The sequence below is a fragment of the Triturus cristatus genome, chromosome 10 (assembly GCF_964204655.1).
Source record: "Triturus cristatus chromosome 10, aTriCri1.1, whole genome shotgun sequence".
Lineage (NCBI taxonomy): Eukaryota > Metazoa > Chordata > Amphibia > Caudata > Salamandridae > Triturus > Triturus cristatus.
In genome coordinates this window covers 797847851-797861983 of record NC_140593.1, presented here as the reverse complement: position 1 = coordinate 797861983, position 14133 = coordinate 797847851, and the positions used below count along the sequence as shown (strand labels likewise).

Here is a 14133-nt window from a genome sequence, read left to right as displayed (position 1 = left end):
CCCGAATCAGGGTGACATCGATCGCGACAGTATCGATCTTACGGGCCAGGGCCTCATATTGCGTCGCGATGGTTTCCCTGATGCCATCGATGGCGCCCATAATGTCCTGCAGGGAAAGTTCCGTAGAGACGGTCGTGCCTCCCCCTGCAGCATCCGGGGGGAGGCCAGCAGCGCCAGGGGACCCCCTGCCCTGGGTGTAGCGGTCCATGTTGTTGCTCTGGACCGCTCCCCCGCGGAGAGAAGCCTTGGTCTTGCGCCCCTCTGGACCCCCTTTGCCCCCCATGTCAACGCGGTCTCTCAAGGGGACCTCCAATCAAGGGGTGTAAGGGCACCAGCAAGAAGACCACAAAATGTCGGTATAGGGGTCCGAGGCGTTAAGCACTCTAGTGGCAGGTGGAAGCAAACCTCGTGCAGAGGCCCAGGAGCACCTCGCCACCTCGAGCACACCCGCCAGCTGGTCTCCTGAAGGCCAAAACCGAAACCGAAAGTGGTGGATCGGCAACTGGCACCGCGCTGAAGCCGCTGTTGTTCAATTGCTGCCCGGCCCCACGGGTCACCTTCACCCCGGCCACCTCCGTCGGGTGGGTCCCAAAAGTTCCGACGACGACAACTCAGGATTCCCAGGTCCGATTTGATTTTTGAAAAGAGATATGTGGTCAGCTGGTCTTCATCTCCCAGATTCCATAAACCAAGTCAGGATATTCTCAGGATATATTCCGAGGAGCAGAAAGGGTCCGGGGAGCCCTGCGCTCACGCGACCATCTTGGATGCGCGCTAGGCTCCTCCCTGCTATGGATTTTTAAATGACTTTGTTTGACTCACTCAGGCAGTAAGAAATGTATTTGTTATTTTGGCAGGTGTTTTGGCTGTATACCCACAAGGGTAATATTTGGACTCCCAATCCCACAATGCATTGGAACTAATTATATGCTCACCTGAGACTGATATTCAATCATGGGGCTGTATTGGGAGGGAAACTGCAGTATTTCATGTGCCGCCTTCGAGAAAGTGCATCACGTCCAAAACGCGTCAGGCATGGCACTGCCTTGCGGTGTGTATCGATAGAAGCTGGTTTTTCCAATAAAAGCCTTTCAACCTGAGTGAGTGCACTTCACCTCGGGGCACCCTTTTCTTGATATATATATATATTCACTGAGTCACTTTTCCGGCCATGCTGCATCAAAACCCTGCGCCTGCTTGAAGCAGGCGTAAAGATTGACGCTGCATTGTAAGGATAGGGCACCCCTGAGCCGTGCTGGAGCTGCGTCGTGCTTGCGACGCAACTCCAGCAATGCGCCAACCTTCCGCCATCAGATGCGTCACACATCTGTTTATCCTTGCGCCACGAGGCGCTACATTGTAAATGCAGCGCATCTATTGTGGCGCAAGGGTAAACTTTCGTGACGCATCTTTCCTGGCGCATCCCTGCTGATTTGCAGGGATGTGCCAGGAAACATAAATCTGCCCCTCTGTATTTTACAGTGAGTGATGAAAGGTTATACTACTGTATGATGAGGTGTATCTGATTGTCACGTGGATGATGTCATCAGTGATGTCATTTGAGATGTCATCAGTGATGTAATATGTGACATCATCAGCAGTGGATTGCGGGCGCGCGAGTTATAGTTGGCAGAACTAACTATAACGGAGGAATTTCAATGGTTTTGTACGAGTGAAATGTCCAGCTAACTATAACAGCCCTGAAATGTATGGTTTTTTCAGTGAATTTCTAAGGTTTTTTAAATGCTAATTCCTAACTATAACGTCTGAAACCTATGGTTTTTTCAGTGAATTTCGAAGGTTTTTTAAATGATAATTTTTAAAAGTAATAATAGTTATATGTATTTTTTTATACTGATTTTCTAGTTTTGTAACTGTTTATTTTTAAATATTTTATTTTTTAAATTACATTATATATTTTTAATATAAATGGAAAAAAATATGTTTTAAAATATTGAAACTGAATTTTCTCTTTTTGTTTTATATTTTTATTTTAATATATTTATATTATTTTCTTAATTTTTTTGCCAGTTGGAATTACCAATGTTATCCTATGGAAGGAAATTCAATTTACAGGTAAAGTATGTTCACGTTACTTTTGTAATCCAGTGCTGGACTCCTATGTTCAGCACTGGGACCTCTATCTAAAACAGGCAAGTAATTACGTTTTTATCGTTGGCACGATTTTTCGAGAATATTTGTAAGTTTCAAAAATCGACACTTAGAAACTTTTTCAGCAAAAAGCAGGCAATGATATCCTATGGAAGGAAATTCAAGTTACTGGTAAGTACGGTTAGAATTACTTTTCAGGATCAGTACTGCTCTCAAAGATGCAGCACTGAGGTCTCTCCTGATAACAGGTGAGTAAATCGGAATTCGTAGTTCGGCTGATTTTACTTTGGCCCAGTATATATAGAGCCACTTTCTTACACCATCCCCTCCCGTCACCACTGTGTAAACGCGCCCTGTGTCCGTTTTAAGTTTGGGAGATTAAGTCCCCTTCAATCCTGAGGGTCCCTGGGGGTCAACTAGCCCACCAGGTACCTCCAGTAAGCGCCACAGAGCTGCATTGCAGAGAGGTGTTCAGAGGCCACGCCCCTTTTTACAACACTCTGCAACGCAGCTCCGTAGCGCTTACCGTTGGGGACTGTGGGGGGGTTCCCAATCCCCCCACGGTCCCGCCGGCTCCCCGCCTCCTGCGTGAGCCGGCATTGCTTTTCCACACGGGGAGCTGCTAAGATGCAGCTCCCCCTGTGGGAAAGCAATTTGCTTTGCTATTTGTAAGATAGAGCAGGTTTCCTGTTCTCTCTTCCAAATAGCAAAGCAGTTTGGTATGACAGGACGGGAGCCACGAGGCTCCCTCACTGCCATAGCAAACTACAGTGTCCCGGGGGGGGGGGCACCCCAGGACACTGCAGTAGCCGGCCCTGGGGGCTGGCGGTCCCCAGGGCCATGACAAGGCTCCAGGAGGGGTGCCGCGTGGCCCCCTCCCACCATCTACAAAGCCCCGGGGTATGGTGGTCCCCGGGGTTGGGCGGTCCGTCACGGACCCCCAAATTTAAATAATTAGAGCCCCGGGGAGGTGGCGGTCCCCGGGGTGTGTGGGGGTGCTTGAGCCCCCCACACAGGGTATGTTTTAAAAAAAATATAAAGCCCGGGGGGTGGCAGTCCCCGGGGCTGCGGGGAGGCAGTGTGCCCCCCCGCAATCAAAAATTACGTTGAGCCCTGGGGGTGGCGTTCCCCGGGGCTAGGGGGAACCTTAAAGGCCCACCCATCATTACATTTATAAGCCCTGGGGGGATTGGCGGTCTCCGGGGCAGTGTGGGGGGATTGGGCACCCCCACACATTTTTTGATCATGCCCCCGGGTATGATTTTGTCCGAAATTCGCGCTGGGTGCGCGAATCTCGCCAATTTTTTTTTTAATGCTTTATTTGACCCTGGAGGTCCTTGTGGGACCCCCTGAGAGGCCTAGGGGGTCAGGGTGTTTCTACCCTGCCCCCTTTTTGCGTTTTGCAAGGTTTTTTTTGCATATATGTTGTCAATCTGTTCAGTAGTTCCTGAGAAAATTGCAGTTAAAAGTACATAAATATCTATATGCGCGCACCGTGAGCGCACCGTGCGCGCACGGTGCGTGCACCAAATGTCCGAGAGCGTAATTTTGATTGGTGGTTAGATGTCAGTCAACATTCTAATCGATCGAAATCAGGAAGTGTCGGACGCCATTTTGTGTGTGACAGTGAAAAAGAAAGGTGGAGTACGTGAAAAGGGGGCAGGGTAGAGAGTTCCTGACCCCCTAGCCTTTGTCAGGGGGTCCCTGAAGGACCCGAAGGGTGACATTTTTTTTTAAAAAAAAATTCAAAAAATCGCGGCGTGCGCACACGGTGCGCGCACCCCCCAGCCGCCATTTTTAGTTTTTTGCCGCCGTGCGAGCACAGTGCACGCACGGTGTGCACACGGTGCGCGCACCGCAGCAAAAAATTCATTAAAAAAGTTACAACACAGTATATTAGGAATATAGCTCTTCTTGGAGAAGTGAAGTGAGTTCTGAAAAGAACTGTTTTTTTTGTCTTTTTTGTTTTTTAGTTTTCTTTTAGTTTTTTAACAATTTTGTATTTTTTTGGATTTTTTTAGAGTACCAAAAAAAAACTGGTAATGAAAAACTGTTCAACAGGAACAAAAACAAAAAATGAAAAAAATTATGGGCTGGAGCATGTGTGCTGCTGTATTTTGTTTTCGATCAAGTTAATACTGCTCTCACCGTAGCAAAGAACAGCATTGCACACATTACAATGTATGTGCACCTTCTGGGAAAGTGGGCGGATGTCCAGTGGCCTGGTACACGGTGAATCTGCGGCCGCAGATGATGTGCTCGGCTGAGCAGGTGGAGGGTTGCCTCTGAGGGCTCTTGTTGACTCTCGAGCATATTGTACATGATGCACTTTTTTGAAGTGCCTCAACATTGAATAAATACTAAAAGAGTATTTCTTGGTTGGATCTCCTCTGGACAACACACTTCCACAAATAGTGCATGTCACCTTTGGGGCATTCACCTTCTTTTGGCCCTCTGGAAAGGTGAAGAATTTCCAGATGAAAGAGTCTTTTTGTTTGGTGTGCCTTGGTGGTACCACAAAGGTCTCCTCCTCACTCCCTGAAGTAGACTGCTGTTCTGCCATTTTCAAGTAGAATAGCTGTTCAGCTCCTTCTCCCAGGAAATAAGAAGAAATAGTGAGGGGAGTGGGTGTGGTGTTTGAAGATTCTGGAACAGAAACTACTATGAACCAATGAAAAGTGTTGTTTTGTAATCACATGACTTGCCATGCGCGCACGGTGCTCGTACGAATGCGCGCACGGTGCACGCATGGTGCTCGCACGCATGCGCGCACAGTGCACGCACGCTTCAGAAATGAATTACTTTTAACACGATTTCCAAAACATGAAAAGGAGGCAGGGAAGACACTCCCTGACCCCCTAGACCTTCTCAGGGGGTCCCTAAAGGACCTCGTAAATCCAAAAAACCCATTTCGTTTCATAAAAAAAATTGCCGATGCGCGCACGGTGCGCGCACCGTGAAAAACCCTTAAAAAAAAAAAAATGTAAACTTTTTATAAGTTTATAGAAGATATTAACTATGCTGTTCAAATTTATGCAAATTCAAAAAAAAAGAGCTGAGCCATTACATATTACAGGATACAGTCAATCTATAACTATATACATAGCTAGTTTATTGTAAAATAAATATATAAAAAATATAATAATACATACATAAATTAGCATTTAAAAAACCTTAAAAATTCACTAAAAACCCATAGGTTTCACACACGTTACAGTTAGAAATTAGCATTTAAAAAACCTTGCAAATTCACTGAAAAAACCATAGGTTTCACACACGTTATAGTTAGGAATTAGCATTTAAAAAACCTTGCAAAAACCACTGTAAAAACCATAGGTTTCACACATGTTATAGTTAGCTGGACATTTCACTCGTAAAAAAACATTGAAATTCCCCCGTTATAGTTAGTTCAGCTAACTGTAACTCGCGCGACCGCAATCCACTGCTGATGACGTCACATATTACATCACTCATGACAAGGTCAGTGACATCACTCATGAAATCACTGATGACATCTCAAATGACATCACTGATGACATCACTGATGACATCATCCAGTGAATATGTGTGTTTCTGAAAAATAAATATTTTTTATATATGTATATCTAAAGGTTAATGGAAGAATAAATGGGTAAATAAGTGTCTAAATGGATGGGTTTTTTTGTAAAATGAGTGATGTAATATGTGACGTCATCAGTAGTGGATTGCGGTCGCGCGAGTTATAGTTAGCTGAACTAAATATAACGGGGGAATTTCAAAGGTTTTTTACGAGTGAAATGTCCAGCTAACTATAACATGTGTGAAACCTATGTTTTTTTCAGTGAATTTTATATATATATATATATATATATATATATATGTTCCCACAATGATCCAATAATGCGCTCTCAGTAACCAAAGAAGGCAAAATCCGGGGTAGTGCAAAAAAGAGGTGTTTATTCCTCACAACGCGTTTCAACTCGTTGCAGAGTCTTGTTCACGTAAGGAAACAATCATGGGTGACTGACGGATAAAGCTTTTCCGGGGTAAACAGTAACAAAGGACAATCTAGTGGAATACATTGATCGGGTGGTCAAAAGCGGCAGACATGTTGTAGTGGCACCACAAAACAGGAATATAATGCTGTAATATGTGAGTACATACAATATTTAAACAATTTATAAAAGAAGTATAGGTGAATACCAACATAACTCACATTGTATGGGAGGTGTAGCACTGTGTCAGAACCTGATGAATATATGGGCTTATCCCCAGAGAAGTGTCACAGAATCGTGTCTTCAATCATAGCCCAAAGGCGGCCGGTGTATGCGTAGCCTTGAGGAAAATATACTCCCAAATGTCCCAAAGTTAAGCTGGCACGGGACTAAGTTGTACCACAAGTCGATACAAAGCAATGTGCATCCACTGTGTCGAAATGCCAAGGGGAGGAATTTCAGGGATCAACTCCTACATAATGATGTCACCAGGTACCCCCAAAGGCAGGAACATGGTCTACAGGGCTTCTATCCATGTGGGCACTGCAAGGCCTGCAGAAATAGCTATCTGTGTAAAAAGGTCAGCTGCAATGGGGTCTACAAGGAAATTACACAATTTCTCACGTGCAGTTCCACTTTCGTGATTTACGTGATCGAGTGTCCCTGCCGATTATGGTACATTGGCAGCACAACCCTTATGGCGAAAAAACGGATACTAGAACACTACCGTGCCATCTCCCATGGAGATGAGAAATACGCTGTGGCTCGCCACTTCACTGAGAGGCATTTCTCCAACCCAGGTCTCCTGAGATTCTTCATTTTAGAACAAATCCCGAATAACCCCAGAGGTGGTGACAAGGTCTTGAAACTGAGACAGAGAGAATCCAGATACATCGTGGATTTTCAGACCAAGCACCCTGGGGGCTTAAATCAGGATGAAGAGCTGGCAGTGCATCTGAAATGAACTTGTGTCTTGCATCATGTACCCGTTTAGACTATAGCTCCCATTTTCCAGTTACCACACACTCTTATAACAACAGTGAGTTTGTTAGAGCTGATGTGTAGTCTGCCTCTCATTAGGATGCATTAAGCGGTTGTTCACAGTTGCATATTATTGCTTTGATATGTATGTTGACCTCTTTATCCCATTTCTTATTTCCATTTGCAGTCTGCCATCCCCGTTCTCTTCCTCTATACTATGCACATTTTGAGTAGAAACGAAGATATGTTTTGTTGACAACTTAGATATCTGCCATGTTCTGATACTAAGATTTGGTTTTTGTTTCTTTCCTTGTTACAGGAGGGAAGGAAGGAGCCCATTCACCTACGAGCACTATCACGGGCCTCCTACCCTTTCCCCCGTCACTTCACTTTGATGGGATGAAGCTCACTCCGGCTGTGGTATGGTCACCCGCATTTTTTATTGACTGAGATCATTTCACAACGGACTTGTTTACATACGTCCACTGGCACTTGCCAGGACTTCTCATGTCTTTACTTCCCTTGTCGATTTGTGCCAATTTAGTCTGGAGTATTGTTATCTCTGCTCACTTGAGCTTATTCACTGACGTATCACACTTGTATAGCACCCCCGAGACTGTCACACACTCCCCTTGGCATTTCGACACAGTGGATGCACATTGCTTCGTATCGACTTGTGGTACAACTTAGTCCCGTGCCAGCTTAACTTTGGGACATTTGGGAGTATATTTTCCTCAAGGCTACGCATATACCGGCCGCCTTTGGGCTATGATTGAAGACACGATTCTGTGACACTTCTCTGGGGATGAGCCCGTATATTCATCAGGTTCTGACACAGTGCTACACCTCCCATACAATGTGAGTTATGTTGGTATTCACCTAAACTTCTTTTCTAAATTGTTTAAATATTGTATGTACTCACATATTACAGCATTATATTCCTGTTTTGTGGTGCCACTACAACATGTCTGCCGCTTTTGACCACCCGATCAATGTATTCCACTAGATTGTCCTTTGTTACTGTTTACCCCGGAAAAGCTTTATCCGTCAGTCACCCATGATTGTTTCCTTACGTGAACAAGACTCTGCAACGAGTTGAAACGCGTTGTGAGGAATAACACCTCTTTTTTGCACTACCCCGGATTTTGCCTTCTTTGGTTACTGAGAGCGCATTATTGGATCATTGTGGGAACATTACGAGTCGGCGTGCTCCGCCGACATTTGCGCCACCTCTCACAGGTCAAGCGGTCCAGAAGGAGCGTTTGTGGATTTATATATATATATATATATATATATCCAAGCTCCATGAAGAAAGACCAGCACTCGCTGGGGGTAAATCCTCGTACTGATTTATTCCTACTATCTACAACAAACGCTTTTCTGCGGTTCGCCTTCTTCAGTGTTCAGTAAATAGATATAAAATAATAATAAAAAAAAAAAATATATATATATATATATATATATATGTATGTATTTATACAAAGTGGTCACAGGGCGGTGCACTATAACTGCTGGTGGGAGCGTTTGCGGCTTGACCACCTGCCACAAATTAATAGGAATTATAACGGAACTGAGGCTGCACTCCCACGAGTTACGATTCCAAGTTGTTTAATGGAAGTATTATGATGTTTTGCATTTACATATCACCAGACATACCAACGCGTTTCAACGTATTGAGTCTTGATCATAGTAAGTGAGTTCATTTGGAATTATTGCTGGTACATTGCTTCCCCAGTCACCAATCAGGGGCATTATGGGAAAAGTAGTATAAATTTGTCTTACCCATGGAAGCAGTCACTGCAAGTGTGCACTCTTCTTAGCACACTGCACAGTGTTCTCATTTATACAGGCTTTGCTTACATTCACCTCTAATATAGTTGTTTATTCTGCTGCCAGCATTTGCTTCACAGCTTTTTACAATTAAGGGTAAATCAGTTTCCCATAGTTCTACTCACTTTTCTGGTGCTTAGAATGTTCACTTAAAGACTTACAGGCCCATTATTAGTGAAGCAATCTCCAGTCAACGGGCCACATCGTTCTCAAAAGATGAAGTGTCCCAGGACATATGCTCACCATTATCCTCAGTGAGGCTGTCCAAGAACAAACATACTTGCTGAGTCTTGCCCATTGCAAAGGCTGTTTTCCCCGGTGAACAGTCACAATATTGAATTTTTAATATCGAAATGGCAAACTATTGAGTTTCAAATATCGAGTGGACATAATATCGAGTAAAAAAAATATAGTGGTGCAGAATATCGAAATTCAGCTAAGAAATATCAGTTTTCATAATATTGAAGTTAGTAATGTCGACAGTCATAATATAGTTGTTAAAAATATCAAATTTTTTATAGTGTTTTAAGTGTTAGTATATGTGTTAAAAGTATGTATTATTTTGATAATGTATGTTTGAATTTTTTTAAAGTAATGAATTTTATGTTATTTACATTTTGCGTAATTTAATTCCGTAGCGGGTTGTGGGTTTATAGGGGAATAGGGTGGGAAGCAATTTAATTATAGTAAATTAAATATTAATTGTTAGGAATTATTAATTATTTTTTATTTAATTTTGCGATTTAGTTCTGTAGGGGTTGTGGGTTTATAGGGGAATAGGGTGGGAAGTAATGTAATTGTAATTAAGTAAATATTTATTTTTATTTATTGGTATTGATAATTAATTTATTGTTAATTAATTATTAATTGGTAATTAATTTATTAAATGGAAAATAATTGTTATTAATTGATTAATTGATAATTATATTAATTGTATTAATTTATTATTCGGAGCTGGTTGTGTGTTTATAGGGGAATAGGGTGGGAAGTAATTTAATTGCAATTAAGTAATTATTTATTTTTATTTATTGGTATTGATAAATAATGTATTGTTAATTGATTATTAATTGGTAATTAATTTTTATTAATTGGTAATGAATTTTTATTAATTGATTAATTGATAATTATATTAATTATATTAATTTATTATTCAGAGCGGGTTGTGTGTTTATAGGGGAATAGGGTGGGAAGTAATTTACTTGTAATTAAGTAATTATTGAAATTATTTTTTGTGTATTGATAATTAATTTACTGTTAATTAATTATTTATTGGTATTTTGTTTTATTACTTATTAATTTTTGGTATTGGAAATTAAATTGTTGGCAATTACTTATTGATAGGTAATTAATTTGTAATAATTAATATTTATTGGTATTTATAATTAATTATTAAATAATTTGTAATTGGTAATTAATTATTATTATTTTTTATTGGTATTGATAATTAATTTATATATATTTAATTATTAAATGATTACTTTCCCTACTGTTGCACTCACTGGACGGGGAATAGTAATTTTTACCCCTACGCTATCCAACACTTTCTCTACTGTTGCACTCACTGGAGTGGGAATAGTAATTTTTACCCCTACGCTATCCAACACTTTCCCTACTGTTGCACTCTCTGGAGTGGGAATAGTAATTTTTACCCCCACGCTATCCAACACTTTCCCTACTGTTGTACTCTCTGGAGTGGGAATAGTAACTTTTACCCCTACGCTATCCAATACTTTCCCTACTATTGCACTCACTGGAGTGGGAATAGAATTTTAACCCCTACGCTATCCAACACTTTCCCTACTGTTGCAATCTCTGGTGTGGGAATAGTAATTTTTACCCCTACGCTACCCAACACTTTCCCTACTGTTGCATTCACTGGAGTGGGATTACAAATTTTTACCTACCCGCTATCCAGCGCTTTCCCTAGTGTTGCACTCACTAGAGTGGGAATAGTAATTGTTACCCTCCCGCTATCCAACGCTTTCCTTACTGTTTCACTCACTGGAGTGGGAATAGTAATTTTCAACCTCCCGCTATCCTATGCTTTCCTTACTGTTGCACTCACTGGAGTGGGACTAGTAATTTTTACCTTCCCGCTATCCAACGCTTTCCCTACTGTTGCATTCACTGGAGTGGGAATAGTAAATTTACCCTCCCGCCATCCAGCACTAAAAATATTGAATATTTTTTAATATTATTAAGTTAACATATATATGTATTAAAAAATAAAAATGCATGTTTTTTTAATTTACATTAATTATTTATTAATTTTAATGTTATTTAAGTATTTTTGAGTATGTTTTACTTAATTATATTCATTATTTCATTATTTTACATTACTCCAAAGACATTTAAAAAATTCGATATTTTAACAAACTATATTATTTACAACGATATTTTGGTTTCGATATATTTGTACTTACCCGTTTGTAGATAGGAAGTCGATATTCTGTCATTCTATATTTTTTCATCGATATTTTGGCAGGTCGATATTTTGCTTCTCGATATTCTGTCAGTGATCCGTTTCCCCCTGCATTTCCTGCGCAACAGGGATATTGGCACCAACATATAGAGTCAGGAAGGGGGCAGGGTGAAGTTCAGTTCCTCTTGAGGGATTTTGGTCACTGCAGTCCAACTCCTGTTACCCACTTAAAAGCAACAGTCTACTCCTCACAAACAATGCATCCCATAAGTTACAGTCTTGGAAATCCATGTATTTTAACATTACACTTAGGGGCCGATTCTGATGTCGGACGGACTCAGGTCCGGCCGACATCGATCAGGAGCCGCTGTCGTCGGTTATGGCCCTGGAGATACGATGCGACCAAACAGGGTTCGGTCGCACTTGTATACTTCACAATGGAGCATGCATTCCAAGTGTCATGCTTGCATTGTGACAAGCAGGGGTGCAGTTCATCCCTGCACCCTGTGGCCGGCACACCAAGATGCCTGCCACCAGGTGCAGGGATCCACAGAGGGGCCCCATAGGTGCCCCCAGTCCACCATTCGGCAGCCTCGCACCCATGGGGGCCAAACTGGGGGCCCTCAAAGACACTTTCTGACTGCCTTTTCGTGCTGAAAAGACCGGCACGAAAAGGCAGTGAAAAATAGCCATCGTACTCCCTTGGTCGTAAAGAGGTGGCTGGGGGAGTACTGGGGGATTTCCGGACGGCCGACGGGCTCTCCGAGCCTGTCGTCAGCCATCCGGAAATCCGAGTCGGATTCCTTTCCGACCGAGCTCATCGGAATGGCTCGGTTGGAAAGGAATCTGGCCAACACGTTCCGATTCGGTCAGAAGGGCTCCGACCATTGTTCAGAGCCCTTCCGGCCGTAATCGGAATCGGCCCATTAATGTTAATCGTCTGTCTTTCAAAGATCCTACTTACCACATAGTATATTGAAAGATATATGGAATGGGAGAAATTGACAAATAACAAGTGAAGAATACATGATTTATTTTTCAAATGGTGCATCTCACTCGTTCCTCCACTAGTTGTAGTCTTTATTCTATTTGCTATATTAATTTATGTCACTATTTTGTTCTTGACTCTGGACTCTTCCTCTCAAGACGATATTTCCTTTTCTCAATTTGTACAGATCACCCATCCAATGGGGGAATTAAAATGTTTCCCCTTTGCTATTTCTTTAGTTTTTTTCTTTTATTGGACATTGTACAATGGAAACTTGTTGTAGAACTTTTCTATAACATTTTTAGATTTATTTGCCCATATTGCTTGTGTGTACTATTTTGTAATTCTATATGTTTCCATTTATTTAAATATGCATACTATAATTTCTTGTAATGTTAGTCATTTAGGAGATCCAAATAAAAGACAAAATGCCATTAGCATGGCGGGTGGACATTGTCTGCCCGCCATACCCCCGGGAAATGGGACCGCCCGCAATGCATGAGGCGGTCCCGCACATCCAATTAGGATGCTCCCGCCCGGCGCAATGCCAGAAATGCAAGTTGTGCATTTGACAGTACAACGTGACAGGCACCGCGCGGTGCCTGCCATGTTGTACTGTCAAATGTAGGGGAGTACCACCCCTACATGCACCCCCCACTCCCCACAATCCCTGGGGGCCCGCTACGGGCCCCCAATGTTGAGAACCGCATGCCTTTCTGTGGAGGCAATGAGGCATGTCCCCGCATGTATACCAATATGGATGGCGGTGTCGAAAAAACACTGCCACCATATTAACAGCATTTCCACCCGGTCGACTCATCGACCGGGCGGCAATCCGGCAGACGGTCTTTCTGTCCGCCGGGATCCCCCCCGCCATGGTAATGTGTTGGGGGAAGTTTGCATGCGGGTAGGGGAATATGTCGGGCGGATCGCCACCTTCGTTTTTAGCCACATTAAACACCACCATTTCTTTTTGTTCATGGAATTCACTCTGATAATATTGCCCCTCAGTAGATGAAGAAGTTTGACTCTTGAAGTTTTTCCGACTAAGACCCCTTTATCAGCACTGACTTGATGCCAACAAGGCTTTCGATTGGATAAATTGGTCCTACATGTCTGACACTTTATCATGGTGCGGTTTTGATTCTAAATTCATCTTGAGGATTAATATCCTCTACACTAATACAAAGGTGAATGTTTTCACAAATGTCTCATCATCTTATTTCAATCTCCATTAAAAAATAAGACAGTGATGCTCATTGTTCTCTCTGCTCCTTATATTATGTCTTGAATCCTTTCTTGAACAGATAAGATGTAATATGAAATTGAAGGAGTTACATTTTAACATGAAATTACAAATATGTTGATCACATATATAGTATACATCCTAAATTGAAGCTTTGCCATTTCTTTATTTCTCAATGAAATACATTTTTACTTTAGAATTTCCTGTTTTAAACTCAATTTTAATAGACCAGACATATTATCACATAATAGTTCTTGCTTATGACATTTATTTTTATCAACCTGATTTCCAATGGAATCTGAAAAAAATAATGAATCCAGGCATTAATTCTCCAGAAATACTAAAAATACCATTGATTATATCCTAAATAAAAGAAGAAATTATACTTTTGATTAACTTTTGGTTATCACTATGTTTACCCAGGTAGTCTCTTCAAAACATTATTAAGAGAAGCATTTTTCATTAAACAAGTCTCTATGCAATAATAAAGTTCCAAGATTTGTACTTTTCAAAGTAAAATGACCTACGATTGAAGACACCAGTTAGTTTTCCTAATATTAAAATCTAGCATGACTCAATT

General features: G+C 41.7%; 1 protein-coding gene across 2 annotated transcripts in view; it reads right to left on the bottom strand.

The window, feature by feature from the left end:
* LOC146790014 (cell death-inducing p53-target protein 1-like) overlaps positions 1-14133 on the bottom strand; it is a 216950-nt gene that overhangs the window by 16466 nt on the left and 186351 nt on the right. The window contains exon 7 of one of the 2 annotated variants that reach the window (XM_085628330.1): positions 13700-13851. The exons of the other annotated variant lie outside the window; for it this stretch is intronic. The gene's annotated coding sequence lies outside the window, so the exon portion shown is untranslated. Of the gene's footprint in view, positions 1-13699; positions 13852-14133 lie in introns of those variants that run through there. 2 annotated transcript variants of the gene reach the window in all.